Source organism: Branchiostoma lanceolatum, chromosome 14 (genome assembly GCF_035083965.1).
Source record: "Branchiostoma lanceolatum isolate klBraLanc5 chromosome 14, klBraLanc5.hap2, whole genome shotgun sequence".
Taxonomy (NCBI): Eukaryota; Metazoa; Chordata; class Leptocardii; order Amphioxiformes; family Branchiostomatidae; genus Branchiostoma; species Branchiostoma lanceolatum.
This window is the reverse complement of record NC_089735.1, coordinates 7,959,133-7,972,981: the sequence shown is the minus strand read 5'-3', so window position 1 is coordinate 7,972,981 and position 13,849 is coordinate 7,959,133. Positions and strand designations below refer to the sequence as shown.

Genomic DNA, 13,849 nt, shown 5'->3' with positions numbered 1-13,849 from the left:
AACTGAGAATCTCTGAGATGATTTCTGAGAATCTCTGAGATGATTTTGACAGTGAATATTCTGAATTCAAAAATCTCCATCCAGATTAATATTTGCAACTGATTTACAACATATTCGCGTCATTTTTCGCATGTGCAGTGTTGGTAAACAACGCGAAAGCAAGCTGGCCACGCGAAGTCCCATAGTTTCGGTAGCCTACCGAAAACCACTTCTCCCCATCTGGACAAAATGGCTGATAACCCAAGTGGCGGTGGGAAGTGCGCATTTAAAGATTCCACAAAGTCGCATTCAAACGATGTGAATATCTTTGTGCAGTGTAATATGGTAGATTCAACTTAAGATGTAGAAAAATGACCAATAACAGATTCTAAAATACGTACATCTATCGTCAGATCGACGAATTCAAAGAATATAAAGCTTTGAAGAATGATCATATCTATTAACGTTACATACAGATTATCTAAACTTCGTCAGTTGTACTAGGGTGAGTCAAAAGATATTACAAAAAAATGAGTTGAAATTTTCGACAAGGGTAAAGACACACGTGATCTTGAAATATTAGTATCTTATTCTGTTGTTCAGATATGAAGGAGTGACGGAGTTGATTTCAAGATGACCGCCCTTTTATCAAAGAAGTCCGTCAGAAGAAAAACGCAGTACAAGGGTGGCTCAATTTAAAATGTCCCTCTCTCCCATTTACTGTAATCACTGCACCAAAACAGGGATTTCCTAATGGTAAGTCTAGTATTGGTTGCCTTTAACAACCAATACTGCCAGGTTAATCTGGATCTGTCGGACTTACCTGCCATCTGTCGCTATTGGTAAAGACCACTTTTCGCGCCGTGTATTGTAGGAGGCTGAAACTGCGTAGTTTTCAAAATACATATCTCTATGGGCCAAATAACTATTTCCATCTCTGAAAGTCAATCGGTTTTTATTTTGTCGTTGCTGGGGTAGACTTTAATTTAGAGCTGTCACTCCACCGCCAGGGAGGGTCGTGTAAAGTGCCTTTCCCTAGGGCACAACGTCAGGGCATGGTGAGTATCGAACCCGGGACCTATTGGTTCTTAGCCCAAAGCTCTAACCGTTGCGTCACGCCGACGCCATAAAATATTTTAAAAATTTAGAAAAATCGCATCCTCCAGCAGACCCAATTACTTCCTTTGTAGTTACAAAGTGGAAATAGCAGGCTCGCTAACATTTCAAGCAACGATTTTTAAAAACCTTTGATATTCTTTAGATTTGTCTTACGTTTCTTTGCATTCCAATAAACAAAGGCAGTGGACCAGTCACGATAAAAAATGACAAAACTGATTGTAGAAATTTAAAACAATAATGAAATCTTATACATACGGACAAAAAACATAGAACTATATTATTGGCTCAAAGTAAGAATATTAAGAACAAGTAGGACGTGTATTTTTCTGACCCACCTGTCGCAGTTTTGGAACTGTCGGTTCTCAGTCGGGAGAAGGTGGGGTGAGTCGTCAGCAAAAGCTGCCCATGCGCTGGAGTGTGGGATCGTGGAGCGGGAACGGCTGTCTTGCCAATGACGAACCGCAAAGGCGTTGGTCAGGAACTCTGAAAAACGTGGGCGGGAAAGAAATGTTCCCTTCGCTGAAGTGCCGGCCCCCTAGCAGGCAAATATCTACCTTAAGGTTAGATTGTATTGCAAATGTTTCACGGGCCACTCTTCTAGTTGCTGGCATTTACTGTAAAACAACAGCAGCTAAGCCGGTTGGAACATGCTGAACCTATAGCTTACTGTGGTAGAACAACAGGACTTGTCAGGTCCGGAAAACAAGATCAGCACCAAGGTCAGCGCCTGCCGTTTCCTTCACAAGACATTGATATGACTTTCTCCCCGCTTCCTAACTCTGTCACCAATAGGGAATTGGGTGCCAAACGGCTACTTCAGTGTGCAACTTTAACAATCCAGATCACCAGATTTAGACACACAGGTTGTGTAACAGTAAACAGATGTAACGTAATTAGATACATGTAACATATGCAGGTTACGGCTGCATATACGGCAGTTGAAACATTAATAGATACCAATCATGCAAATAAATTCCTAATTTGCAAAAATGCCATAATCATTCTAAGTGGTAAATGATTGGACTGTCAACATTGTGACCTGTGTATGTTTAAAGGTGCACACAACCAAGCATAGGTTAAGTGAATATTGAACTCATTTGCATGATAAGAATATTTCCTGTGGATATGAGGCCCCCGAACTCTTGTTGGGGAAGTGTTGTCTTAGGCAGTTGTGGGTACAGTGGGAATGTAATCTCCAAGCAGATTTACCGGTGGCATTTGGTATAAAGGTATTGTAGTCTCCAGCGAAACAGTCAACCAGTTCAAGTCTCAACTAGATCGACATTGGAAGGAGCTGATGCACGGGCACGGCGGAAGCGAATAGACCAGTCCACAACAGGTGCTGCCTTCCTCGACTGAATATGGTATGGTATAAAGGTATGACTGTATCCAAAGGGCCGAAACAGTATCCAATTGGCCACATGTTTTATACTGCTTTGGTCCTTTGGATACTGCCATAGACACCGGTAAAACTGATTGGAGATCATAATCCCACTTCGCCCGCTACCTAAGCCAACTACATTTGAGCCATTGCATTTGAGCCAAAGTAGATCTGCTTGGGGGTTGTGTAAAGTGCATAAGCCCATGGTGTGGGTAGTAATTTTAAGGCTGAACTCATTTATGTACTTAGTAAGTTTGAGAACCACCTGGTGACTGGATGTAAGTTTGACGTCATGCAAAGCTACCAGATGGTACGGTGTATTTCTTAAGGCTCCCATTCCACTAGACGGCAATCGCCGAGTGCCCTAGATAGCATTTGTAATCCTTGATTTTATAACTTGAATATGAGGCAAGATGAAGGAGCATGATTAAAAGACAAAACTCACAAAAACGTTCTTTATCTATGAAATTCACTGCGTGATCTGTCAAATCTTTGGTCCCTCAGCAGTTACAGCTTCTAGTAGAAAGGGGGTGTAACCACTATTTTACACTCCTGAAAAGTGCTTCAACAGTTTGTGAAGAACATTTAATCTGAAGAGGAAAAACACAAGGTCCCGTGAAATTTGGGCACAATTAGCATTATTTTGATGTTCATATGTGCAATCCATCTTTTCCTAACGACTATTCTTCTATTATCTCCGTGAACAATGGAGGTACGGATTTTGGCATGTCTGCGTGTTTGCGTTTCCGGATTTTTGGGGTCAGCATAACTGCTATGGTCTTGATTTTTGGGTTGCAGATAGCTTGTGATGAAAGGAAGAAGTGGTGGAGGTTTGGCCCTCCTAGATCCTAGCAGCTTTATCTGGAATTGTAGGAGCTGTTTTGTTAAAGGAGTATAACTGAACAAGGAAACAAGGTAGGTAGCTTATATAGAGATGTACACAATGAAATTATGCAAATTGGGACTTTATTTGCCTGATTAATGAGGAAAGTCTATAATTGAGGCGTTTCCCATAATAGGACTTTGATACATATGACATATGTAATACGTGGCAGGTGCAACATCTATAAGCACCAATTATGCAAACAAGAGCCTAATTTTCATAATTAATGTAAAAGTGTTTACCTTTGTAGTAAATGGTGGGAATTACATACTAGTGACATGTGCAAGTTAGTTAAATGTGTACATTACTTCGCATAAATTACGTTAATGTGCAAGTCAAGCGAAATATGATGAAAGGCATACTGTAGTCTGCCAGTGGAAAGGACTTTCACACATACAATATATGTGATTTTGGTAGAGAAGACCGTCGTTTGAAACAGATTATGCTAAATACACTCACCTTGTATAATCAATGAGACAAAATAAAACAATGAATCTACAAAGGCTCAAAATATCCCTGCATCTGAGGTCCGTTCTTATCGGAGCTGTAACAAACCGCTGGAAGGCGCTAGAAGGCTCAAAACTACACCACTTCTTCCATACATAAGAAAACTATCTGCCACCAAAAATCAAAGCCAAGGCAGGTCACAAAATACAACAACCGGAAGTTCTACTGCAGCACCAAGGTCACACACGGACCTACCCACATATTAGATAACATTCAGAGATTCTAATTTATGCTGACCTGAAATATCTGGAAGCACAAGCAGACAAATACCCAGAAACATGTGCACACACAAAAACACACAGCAAACAAAAATCAGATACAGAGAAGAGCTTAGATTTTCATTTTCATATTTCTTTTACAAGTGGCTCATCCTCGACTGTAAAAATTGCAAACCATCATCACACCCGATATATACAAAATGGTAACCACAACCGGAATCCATCGGTAGATAAAGTTTTGAGCAAGAAAAGGCACAAATGTTTCCTTACCCACCTGTCGCATTACTGGAAATAGTGGGTTCTTAGTCGGGAGACTGGGACAAGCCGATGGGTGGTGTTACATGAGGATCTCTTCAGGGATATAATCTTTTACCTGATTGGAAAAAATCTACTTTTAAGCATAGAGTCTACTGTTACACTTTATGATGATTTACATTTAAGTAGAAATGTTTCTTGGACCACTGTCCTGTTTTTAGTATTTGTTAAAAATCAATAAGAGAAAAATCTATAGAAAGAAAACTATTGGAATATAACATCTACTAACATAATTCCACCAGGGTATATAATTACGCCACCCTGAGAAGATACGTCCAAACAAATCTCCAACCAAACGTCCCTAGTATAACGCACTCCTGTATAGCTACACTAGAGATCTGTCAAACCTACTGTTTTTCAATGTCGCGGATCCATTTGAACCGGCGGATTCATTTATATGGGGGTTACTTTTTATAGTATTCCTTTGCAGAGCTTAGCGAATGGAACAACAGGACTGGTTCGGTCCGGAAAACAAGATCAGCACCAAGGTCAGCGCCTGCCGTTTTCTTCACAAGACAAAGATATGATTTCAAACAATCCAAATCACCAGGATTAGACGCACAGGTTGTTCAGCAGTTAACAGGTAGAGCGGAATAGTGTGTGCTCATTCAATGGTCGTCGTCAACCAAATAAACAACACCAACTTACCACGATCTATTTTTTGAAGTGATAGTTAAAGAGTCTATTGAGCTATAAATGCAGTCCTTTCACGTATCCAGCTTATGCGGCAAATTTGAAAGGTCGACTTACCATCCTCTAATTTTTTAAGCGATAGCTAAAAGGTCTATTGCAGCTGTAAATGTATAGGCCGCACCCCTACAGAATGTCCTTTCAAGAGGGGCGAGGTTTCAAAAATTTCAAAAATGGTGGTCTGTCTGCTTTGACGGCAATTTTCCACGTTAACGACAGATGGGCAAACAGTATTATGCCATAGATTTGGATATCTAGAAAAACAACACAGATGAGGATCCCATCTCTGCTCTCGGTACGCCTTTTAGATCGACTTCTTAGACCACATTTTATTTCTCGGTTCAGAGATTTTATCAGGAATAAAATGAAGCTTGCGGGCGAAAAAAATAACAAAATGAAAAGATCCGAAAAATTATATCCTCCAACAGGCCCAAATCATTATTCAGTGGTTACAAAGTCAACAGAGCAGGCTCGTTAACGTTTACAAGAACGATTTTTGAAAACTTTTAATATTTTTGTGATTTTTCTTACGTTTCATTTCATAACAATCAAGAAGAGCAGTGGACCATCCACGAAGAAATGACAAAACTGACTGTAGAAATTGAAAACAAAGATGAAATCTCATACATACGGACCAAAAAACAACAGAAATATATCATTGGCTCAAACTAAGAATATCAAGAACAAGAAAAGCATATATTTTTCCGACCAACCTGTCGCAGTGTTGGAACTGTCGCGGCAGAAGCCGCCCAGGCGCTGGGGTGTGGGATCGTCGGGCAGCGATCCCGGAGCGGCTGTCTTGCCAATGACGAACCGGAAAGGCCCTTCTCAGGAACTCTCAGAAACGTGGGCGGGAAAGAAATGCTCCGCTGAAGTGCCGGCCCACTAGCAGGCTTCAGTAGAATGACAGAATAAAAAGTAATAGCAAATATCTAGCTTGTTGTAAACCTGTACGGTGCTGAAGACTTGATAGGGTAGATTTTATTGCAAATGTTTTACGGACCACTCTTCTCGCTTCTGGAATTAAAAACAACAAAAGCTAAGCCCGTTGGAACAGCCTCCTCTGCTAAACCTAGCGGACTATGGTAGAACAACAGGACTTGTCAGGTCCGAATAACACAATCAGCACCGAGGTCAGCGACAGCCGTTTTCTTCACGAGACATTGACATGACTTTTTCCCTTCTGCCTAACTCTGTAACCAATAGGAATTTCAGTGCCAAACGGCTACTTCAGTGTGCTAAAGGAGGTTTAATAATCGAGATCGTCAGATTTAGACACACAGGTTGTATAACAGTTAACAGATATAACGGAACACTAGGTCCATCGTCAACCAAACAGACAACAATCAATCTATAAATCTATGGGACCAACTTTTCAGCACAACAAGTTATGGTAACAGCGTGGTTATTTTCGTCGTAGGATGTTGCACGATGATTTTGATGCCGTAAAGTTTCCAAGCAGGCTGTGAGAGAACCAACCGCCGATACGGGTCTTTTTCCTGTAACAAGACAGTGGAATTTTGCGTGACCTATGCATGTTGGTGCTATGGATGTGACCATGTCCGTACGAATATTCCAAGAAACATTGACTAACTAGGAAGATAGTAACTTTCTTCATCTAGCTGTTAGTACAATATGATCTTTTTTAGAAGTTAGAGTTGACATACTCTAAAGGATAAACAAAATGGCCGACCAAATTTTAAACATCTTTGAAAGTCTATATTTCGAGTCAAATTTATGGATCTCTTCAATATCCTGGAATATATTGGAGGGATATATGTACTTACGTTTTATTTTGCTTTGAAAAAAAACTCGATTTTTTTCTCACTTATCCCACTTCTTGGGAGTCACACCATATAGCTGACCAAGTTTTAAGCAACTTTGACAGTCTAGTCTATATTGATCATACATATTTTTTGACCAAAATCAGCAGCTCTTTGGTATTCCAGAACTTACGTATTTGTTGTTTTTGTTGTTGTTGTTGTTGTTCAAAAACTTAGAGAGCTACGACATAGAACGCCGGCAAGCTTCTGATTGTTCTGGAACGTGGTTAACTTTGACAACTGCTGATTGGTTGACATTTGACAGTCATTCCATTGTTTCTTTGTTTTAGTGACAACACGGTAAACGTTGTCACCATACGAGTCGACTCACTACATACCATAAATAAACACAGCCAGAAATCTTTCTCGCCATCCCAGTGAGCCATAAGAATATGAGAACCAGAAGAAAGCTGTACAGGCAAAAGCAAGCAAAGAAACCATCAAGCGATAAGGCGATGGCACAACCCAAGGAGGAGAATGAAGGGAGTTATGTTTGCAGCAGGTGTCGGGACCGTGATGATTATGGCAGTCTGTTCAGGGCGTGTGTCGGCTGTGTCAGCTTCGGCATGTGGCTGCTGTTCTGCTACCTCGTACGTCTGTTTGTTTATCTATTTATTTGTTTATTACCTCCATGAAATGTTTATGTTTCGCCATACCTAGTATGGCTAGACATGTTGTTTTTCTGCATGTTCTTCTTCTTCTTCTCCTCCTGACAAATCTTCAAATGGATTCAACTCCGCCATTTTTGGACCAATCAACCTGAAATTTGCGGTGGGTGGAAAGATGCCAAATACCCCCAAAAGGCTCTGGAGCCGAGGAGCTGGCCTGTGTAGACCCTGGCCTGTGTAGACGAAAACGACAAACTTCGCGCAAATGGGCCGCGCAAGTTTCAGCAAGTGGTTTAATACTTAGCGGTGGAACCATCATCTGTTTGCCTTATTTGGTTGTCAGCTTGAGCGTGGATGGCCTTGCCCTTGAATACATCTACAAGATTTCATTCAAACAACGTGAACTGAAATGTTTTTCTCGCTTCTGATCAACTCCCGCTGGGGGACGTGCGTAACTGCCTTCCATTGTACACGGGACGCACGACGTGAAAGAAATCGCAAACACCACCAATTAAAGCGGAGGTGTAGGTACCTAATATCAACGTCTGAACATCATCTACTAATTCTCAGACCTTTCTAACCGTCATTAATAACGATAGCAAAGGAACAACTGCAAAAAAAAAACAACTTCGAAATACAGATTACTTAAATCTACTTACAATGAAGAAAAGTATATGAAAGTTACAAATGTAGGAACACAGAACCACCATCGCTAAACTAAGAATCAGTTGAATTAGGAAGGCACAACCGAATTCCTCTAGAGCAAAGAATCTGTCAATTCTGCACCTCAACGGTAGAGGAGGACGAGCACATGTTAAAGATGGAAATCTCCGATTTAGTTATATAGAAAGTAAATTTCCTCATTATAGATATATTAGTAGCACTGAAAATTCTATATTCCTCGTGCCTCCTCCTAAACCGACTACAGTACTAGTTGTTGAACCCAAACATTCGTACATTTTCACCATTACAAAGAAGCGAGAAGAAGACTACATGCTAGCCTACAATACTCGTACCAACATGTGTTAGGTTCATAAATATGTCTTTGTTGTGACCTGCACTCAGGGTCAGTTGGACAGAAATGTACAAGACAGCTCTTGATTAATCAATCAATCAATCAATCAATCAATCAATTCATTCATTCAATCACTCGCACAATTTGATGAAACTCGAAACAGATTCATTCGCTTAGAGTGCAAGCTTAAGGATGTGAATGAATCAGTTGTATCCAAAAAACGCGGGTAAAATGACGCCATCAATATTATCATGACTAGCTAGGACTGAAAATTTTCATTCAACAGAAATGGCGGGCGGTATACACTCTCTGACACTTTTGACCAGTTGCTGACGTCATGAGCGTCACATGCCCGTACGGTAAAAAAAGAGAAGGAAATATGAGCGAGAGGGCACTTTCAAAATTTAATCAATCAAGTACTGATGATCTAATCAAGCAACCAATGCAAACTACCAATGGACTTGCTAGCCCCTTTGCTGTAGCGACCTGTCTGACCCAATGGCTATGCAAACGGAGATTGGTTGCTTAAATTCTGAGGAAGACAATGGAACCTCCTTGGGAAAAGTGCTGAAGGACAGTCGAAAATTCGAGACGTTATCCTCTTTTCTAAGAAATACACTTGATCTATTTTACGAAGTTGAAAAGTACCTTGTAGTATGTCTAAAAATAGATGTCACAGGTGTACTCAATGTTTATTGCCAGGCTTAAGCTTCATCAATCGATATTAGAATGGCCGAACTGAAAAGAACATGTTTGATGACAGGGTTGTTTTCCAAATAACTTGCCTGAATGTGATTTCTCGAAGATTCTTGGTATATTTATTTATTTATTTATTGGTTCAGCATGTACATTGTATTTACATGCCAGGCTTGCCCAACTAGCGAAACCTATTTCTAAGGGCTAACCCTGAGGAAAACGCCTGAGGCTATTGACAGGATCATCCTGTCGGCAGTAGAAAAAATTGCACTGCTGGCAGGATCATCCTATCAACAGTTGAAAAATCTACACTGCTGACAGTATCATCCTGTCAGGATCATCCTGTCACCTGTCAGCAGTGCAGACTACTGACATGATTTTTCTTCTTTTTTTTTTTAAATTGTTGGCATATGCTACTGTACCAACGGATATTGGTGTTTCACTGGATGTTTCACAATTTTGACTGTGTTCATCTGGGCGTAAACCGATGCATAGGACGTATTCAGGACGATGATTATAGTGCTGGTTTGTCACTATTGTTATGTTAGCCGCCAAATTTCAACATGCGTTAGCGTGTAACGTGTTTTCTGCTGCTGAGATATCTTTGGCACCCGGTAGTAGTTGCCGCGGTAGTTTGCCACGCACGACGATCCTGTGTAAAACTCGTACCGGGCGCCAAAGATTATCCCTGCGGAGGAAAGCCCCTTCAGCCCCGAAGAGAGCCTCGTTAATCCACGTTAGACTGGATGCCAGGTTACTTCAACCCTAGCCGCGGCGACATCAGATTGAGGACACGTGTAATATGCAAGCAAACTCGAGTCGCCACGGCTACTCCCATCCGAGCTTTCTACGCAGAACTTAGCCACGATTGACGTGTATCTGTCCCTATTGAGTTGACGTGCAAGTAACATTTACAGCCGTTCATTGTCACAACTGACTCACTTTGTATCCTGAAAACTGAGTCGGTCGAACCGAGTCTTGAGAAACGGACTTTACAAAGAACCCACCATTCTCTCCCACTGAGCTTGTTGATTACTGAATCTTTGCCATGTACATGTACAATAAATCCCATGAATCAACAGACACGTGTGATTTTGATCTACAGGTAAGTAGTTATAATGAGTCATTTGTAGTTGTACGTCTCTAGTATATGGAGGAATAGCAGGCAAACACTTGCTTTTTTATCAGAAAATTTAGATTTTCGAAATTATCTTGTCAGCAGTAGAAAACATTTCGCTGCTGACAGAAAAAATCCTGTCAGCAGTGGAAACATTTGCACTGCTGACAGGATAATCCTGTCTACTGCTGATAGGATGATCCTGTCAGTAGCCACTTCCAGGGAAAAAGCATGATCCTAACATTAAACACACAATCGGTAACATACTGATTTAAGAAGTTAACATTCATATTTACAATGGAGCATAACGTTACAGTATATAAACGATTTGACAACTTTAAGCATTACAGAATAAAACGTCTTACATCTTAGAGTATCCAAGTGCTTACAAAAGGTTTACAGTTTTGTTGCACGTGTCACATGGCAGTATTAACGGATCTCTTTGTATATGAAGGGTTATTTCCTGACAGATTTGAGGTCATTGGGCTTTGAACATCTATGAGTGCAAAATTTACACTTTGGGATATAAGAGAAGAATCGCATGATGTCGTTTGAACGGAGCTCTTTCATATTCGCGAGCGATGTAACGTGGAGCGATAGGGGTCATGATTTAATTTTAGGGTGTTTCATACGGAAGAACTGCTGAGCGACGTCAATGACATTGGAGGTGTCAAAGAAAAAGCCCTCGCGGTGTTTCGCAACATCCTGCCGTCGTGGCTGGTGTTACCAACTAGTAGGCGTTGAGTGTCATAAAAAACATGCCACCCGTAGCTACTGATTGGGTACTTCCAACACGTATTCAAGTCCGATCCTAATGATTAAGGAATTGCCATGCAAACTCCACCACCAGGAGACTAGCTAGCCCCTACTGTATATATAGTGTCCTGCAGTTGAGCGGCGTGGCATGGAGACTGAATTCAAAGAGAGTAGATTGTCACCGTCAATCCCGATAAACCGAAAGGTGTGGGAATGGCTTTTAACTTTCAATGACTATTCCCTGAGTGAGAATCGCATGGTGTCGTTTGAACGGAGCTCTTCCATACGGAACCACTGCTGCGGGGCGTCAATGTCGACGTTGCAGCTGTTAATTTCTGAGGACAAAGAAAAACGCCCCCTGGTGTTTTGCAATATCCTCTGCTACCATTGCCGACATGTTGATGTCACTAATGTAGCTATAGGCGTTGAAGAAAATTACAAATCTTAATATTAAAAATCCTATGAACATTCTGTTGGGTGATCATTGTGAAGCAGTACTAGTACTATGTAGTATTTAAATTCTATCGGGAAAGGTGTACATTTTCAAAAATAGTCAGTCCTCAATATAATTTCATTGTATAGTTCGGTCTCCTTTGTTAATCATTTTAAGTCTATAGAAGAAAACATTGCACTAAAATAAAACAATTCAATCAGTCACTACAGGACATGGGAGAATCTTGCAAATGCATTCACTGGGTAGCATTCGTTTTTAATTGCCTTCGCTGAGAAGTTTATGTTTCCCACAGTGTTCGTCTGTGTGTGTGTCAGTCCGTCTGTGAACACTATAACTAAAAAATGCATGGATATATTGTCTTCATACTTGGCATGTGGGTAGGTCATTTTGAGATCTCGAAATAATTAGATTTTGGCCCCCTTGCGACTTTCCATAGTACTGTATTGGAACTTTGGGTTTCGATATCTCGCGTTCTGGACATGCTATGGTCATGATTTTTGAGTAGTAGATAGCTCTTAATCTTAAAAGTAAGTCGCGTAGGTTTGGGCCACGTAGTGGCTTTTTTGGAACTACATGTACAGGAGTCGATTTTGTTTAGAATTTTGAAAGAAAATAACTCAAGAAGGGGGTGACGGATCGTCATGATTTTTGGTATGTAGATAACTTACGTGATGATGGACAAAATAATTAACTTGCATAAGTAACGAGGAAAGTTTATTATGAATCCGCTATTTGACTCTCAAACAGTTGACATATGTAACTGAGAAAGAGAGGAATATCGGTAGATATCTATTATGCAAAAGCAAACATGCCACCTATAGCTACTGCCTTGCAACATTTGATGATTAAGCCATTGCCATGCAAAGTCCACTACCATTAGACTAGCTGGCCCCTTACTGTATATATAGTGTCCTGCAGTTGTGTGGCGTGACACAGGGGCTGAAAAAAGTACATTGTCACCGTCAATCCCGATAAACCGGAAGGTGTGGGAATCATATTAACTTCTAATAATTTAATCAAATGAAGCGTCCAAATAGACTGATATCTAGTGATAGAGTGCCAGGTACACAAGCTACAAACTAAAGCAATGGTACATACAGTTTGAATGAATAGCAAGGTTGTTTTTTTTATTCACAACCAAGTATTCACAAAGAGCCGACGTTTCGATGACTGTCTGTCATCTTCATCTACTGGCAATACTGACTGGTTCGTGGTGCACTGAAGCTAGGTGTTATTGCTAACAATACACGTTAAGTATTGTTACATTAATAGACACATAGCTTTAGTCACTGTGAACCAGTCAGCATTGTCCTGATGAAGATGACAGAGTGAGACAGTCATCGAAACGTCGGCTCTTTAATTGTAAATACTTGGTTGTGAATATAAGAACATTTTTTATTCAATCAGTCACCAACTTGGTGAAGTTGTTTCCGGGCACACAGAGTTTAGTCGGCAAGCAAAAAGCAATACCTACTTCGCGGAAGTGATACATGTTTATTTTTCCCCTCTTCACAGATATTCCGTATGGTGTTGTTGGTCCTTTACCCGGAGCTCATGGAAGCTGAGGACGGGATTGGTCCTGACCCGGTCACGTGTGTTCAACTGACTCTCCCGCCACATACATTGGCCAACATCCGGGGCAGACTGTCGCAACTTCAGCTCAAAAATCTATGAAAAATGCTTAAGACTGTGCCATGCCTCCAGTTAGTAACACGTGGTTGATTAACATCCATTTGTCCTTCATTGCTTTACAACTGTACATTCGGCAAACCGTGTGACGTCAAAAGCAGCAATAGTTTTACAACAACGCGGTAACAAGTAAAGGTTCATCATTATCGATCATTAGCGCCATCTTGCAGGTTTATGTTGTTTTGCAAGCAACTCTTATCGCACAGGAGTTTCCTGTGTCTCTCGTTTAACCATTGTTGGTGCGATTGTGCTGTAAAAACAGTGCACTTCTGTTCTTAGTATTGATTTTTTTTGTCACAACTATGGACAACATATAAATAACCTCTGGAAATATATTGATGTGGTCGTGGACATTGAGGACAATGGTTCGTGTGACGTTCTTTTAAAACAATGGTGTCCTGTGCATGAACTTACTATGGACGACGTTGTTGATTAGTGTGACGTTATAATTCGGCTTCTCGTCGCTACAGTAAAATTAGAACACCAATATTTCAGGTGTTACTTGTCTGTGGACCGCCCTGTCACTTCCATGTTTGCCCCCCTCCGGTATAACCTTTACTTTGCGTGGGTCTGCACTCTTTACAGAACTGGAGCCGCTC

The 13,849-nt window shown here is 40.8% G+C and overlaps 2 long non-coding RNA genes across 2 annotated transcripts; one reads left to right on the top strand and one right to left on the bottom strand.

The window, feature by feature from the left end:
* Positions 1-1,431: 1,431 nt before the first annotated feature.
* Positions 1,432-5,934, bottom strand: LOC136448328 (uncharacterized). The gene is made up of 2 exons (XR_010757862.1): positions 5,806-5,934; positions 1,432-1,581 (listed from the first exon to the last, which is right to left on the bottom strand). It is a non-coding gene; the product is annotated as an uncharacterized lncRNA (long non-coding RNA).
* A 1,108-nt stretch (positions 5,935-7,042) lies between these two features.
* On the top strand, positions 7,043-13,583 carry LOC136448604 (uncharacterized). The gene is made up of 2 exons (XR_010757906.1): positions 7,043-7,505; positions 13,077-13,583. It is a non-coding gene; the product is annotated as an uncharacterized lncRNA (long non-coding RNA).
* Positions 13,584-13,849: the final 266 nt, after the last annotated feature.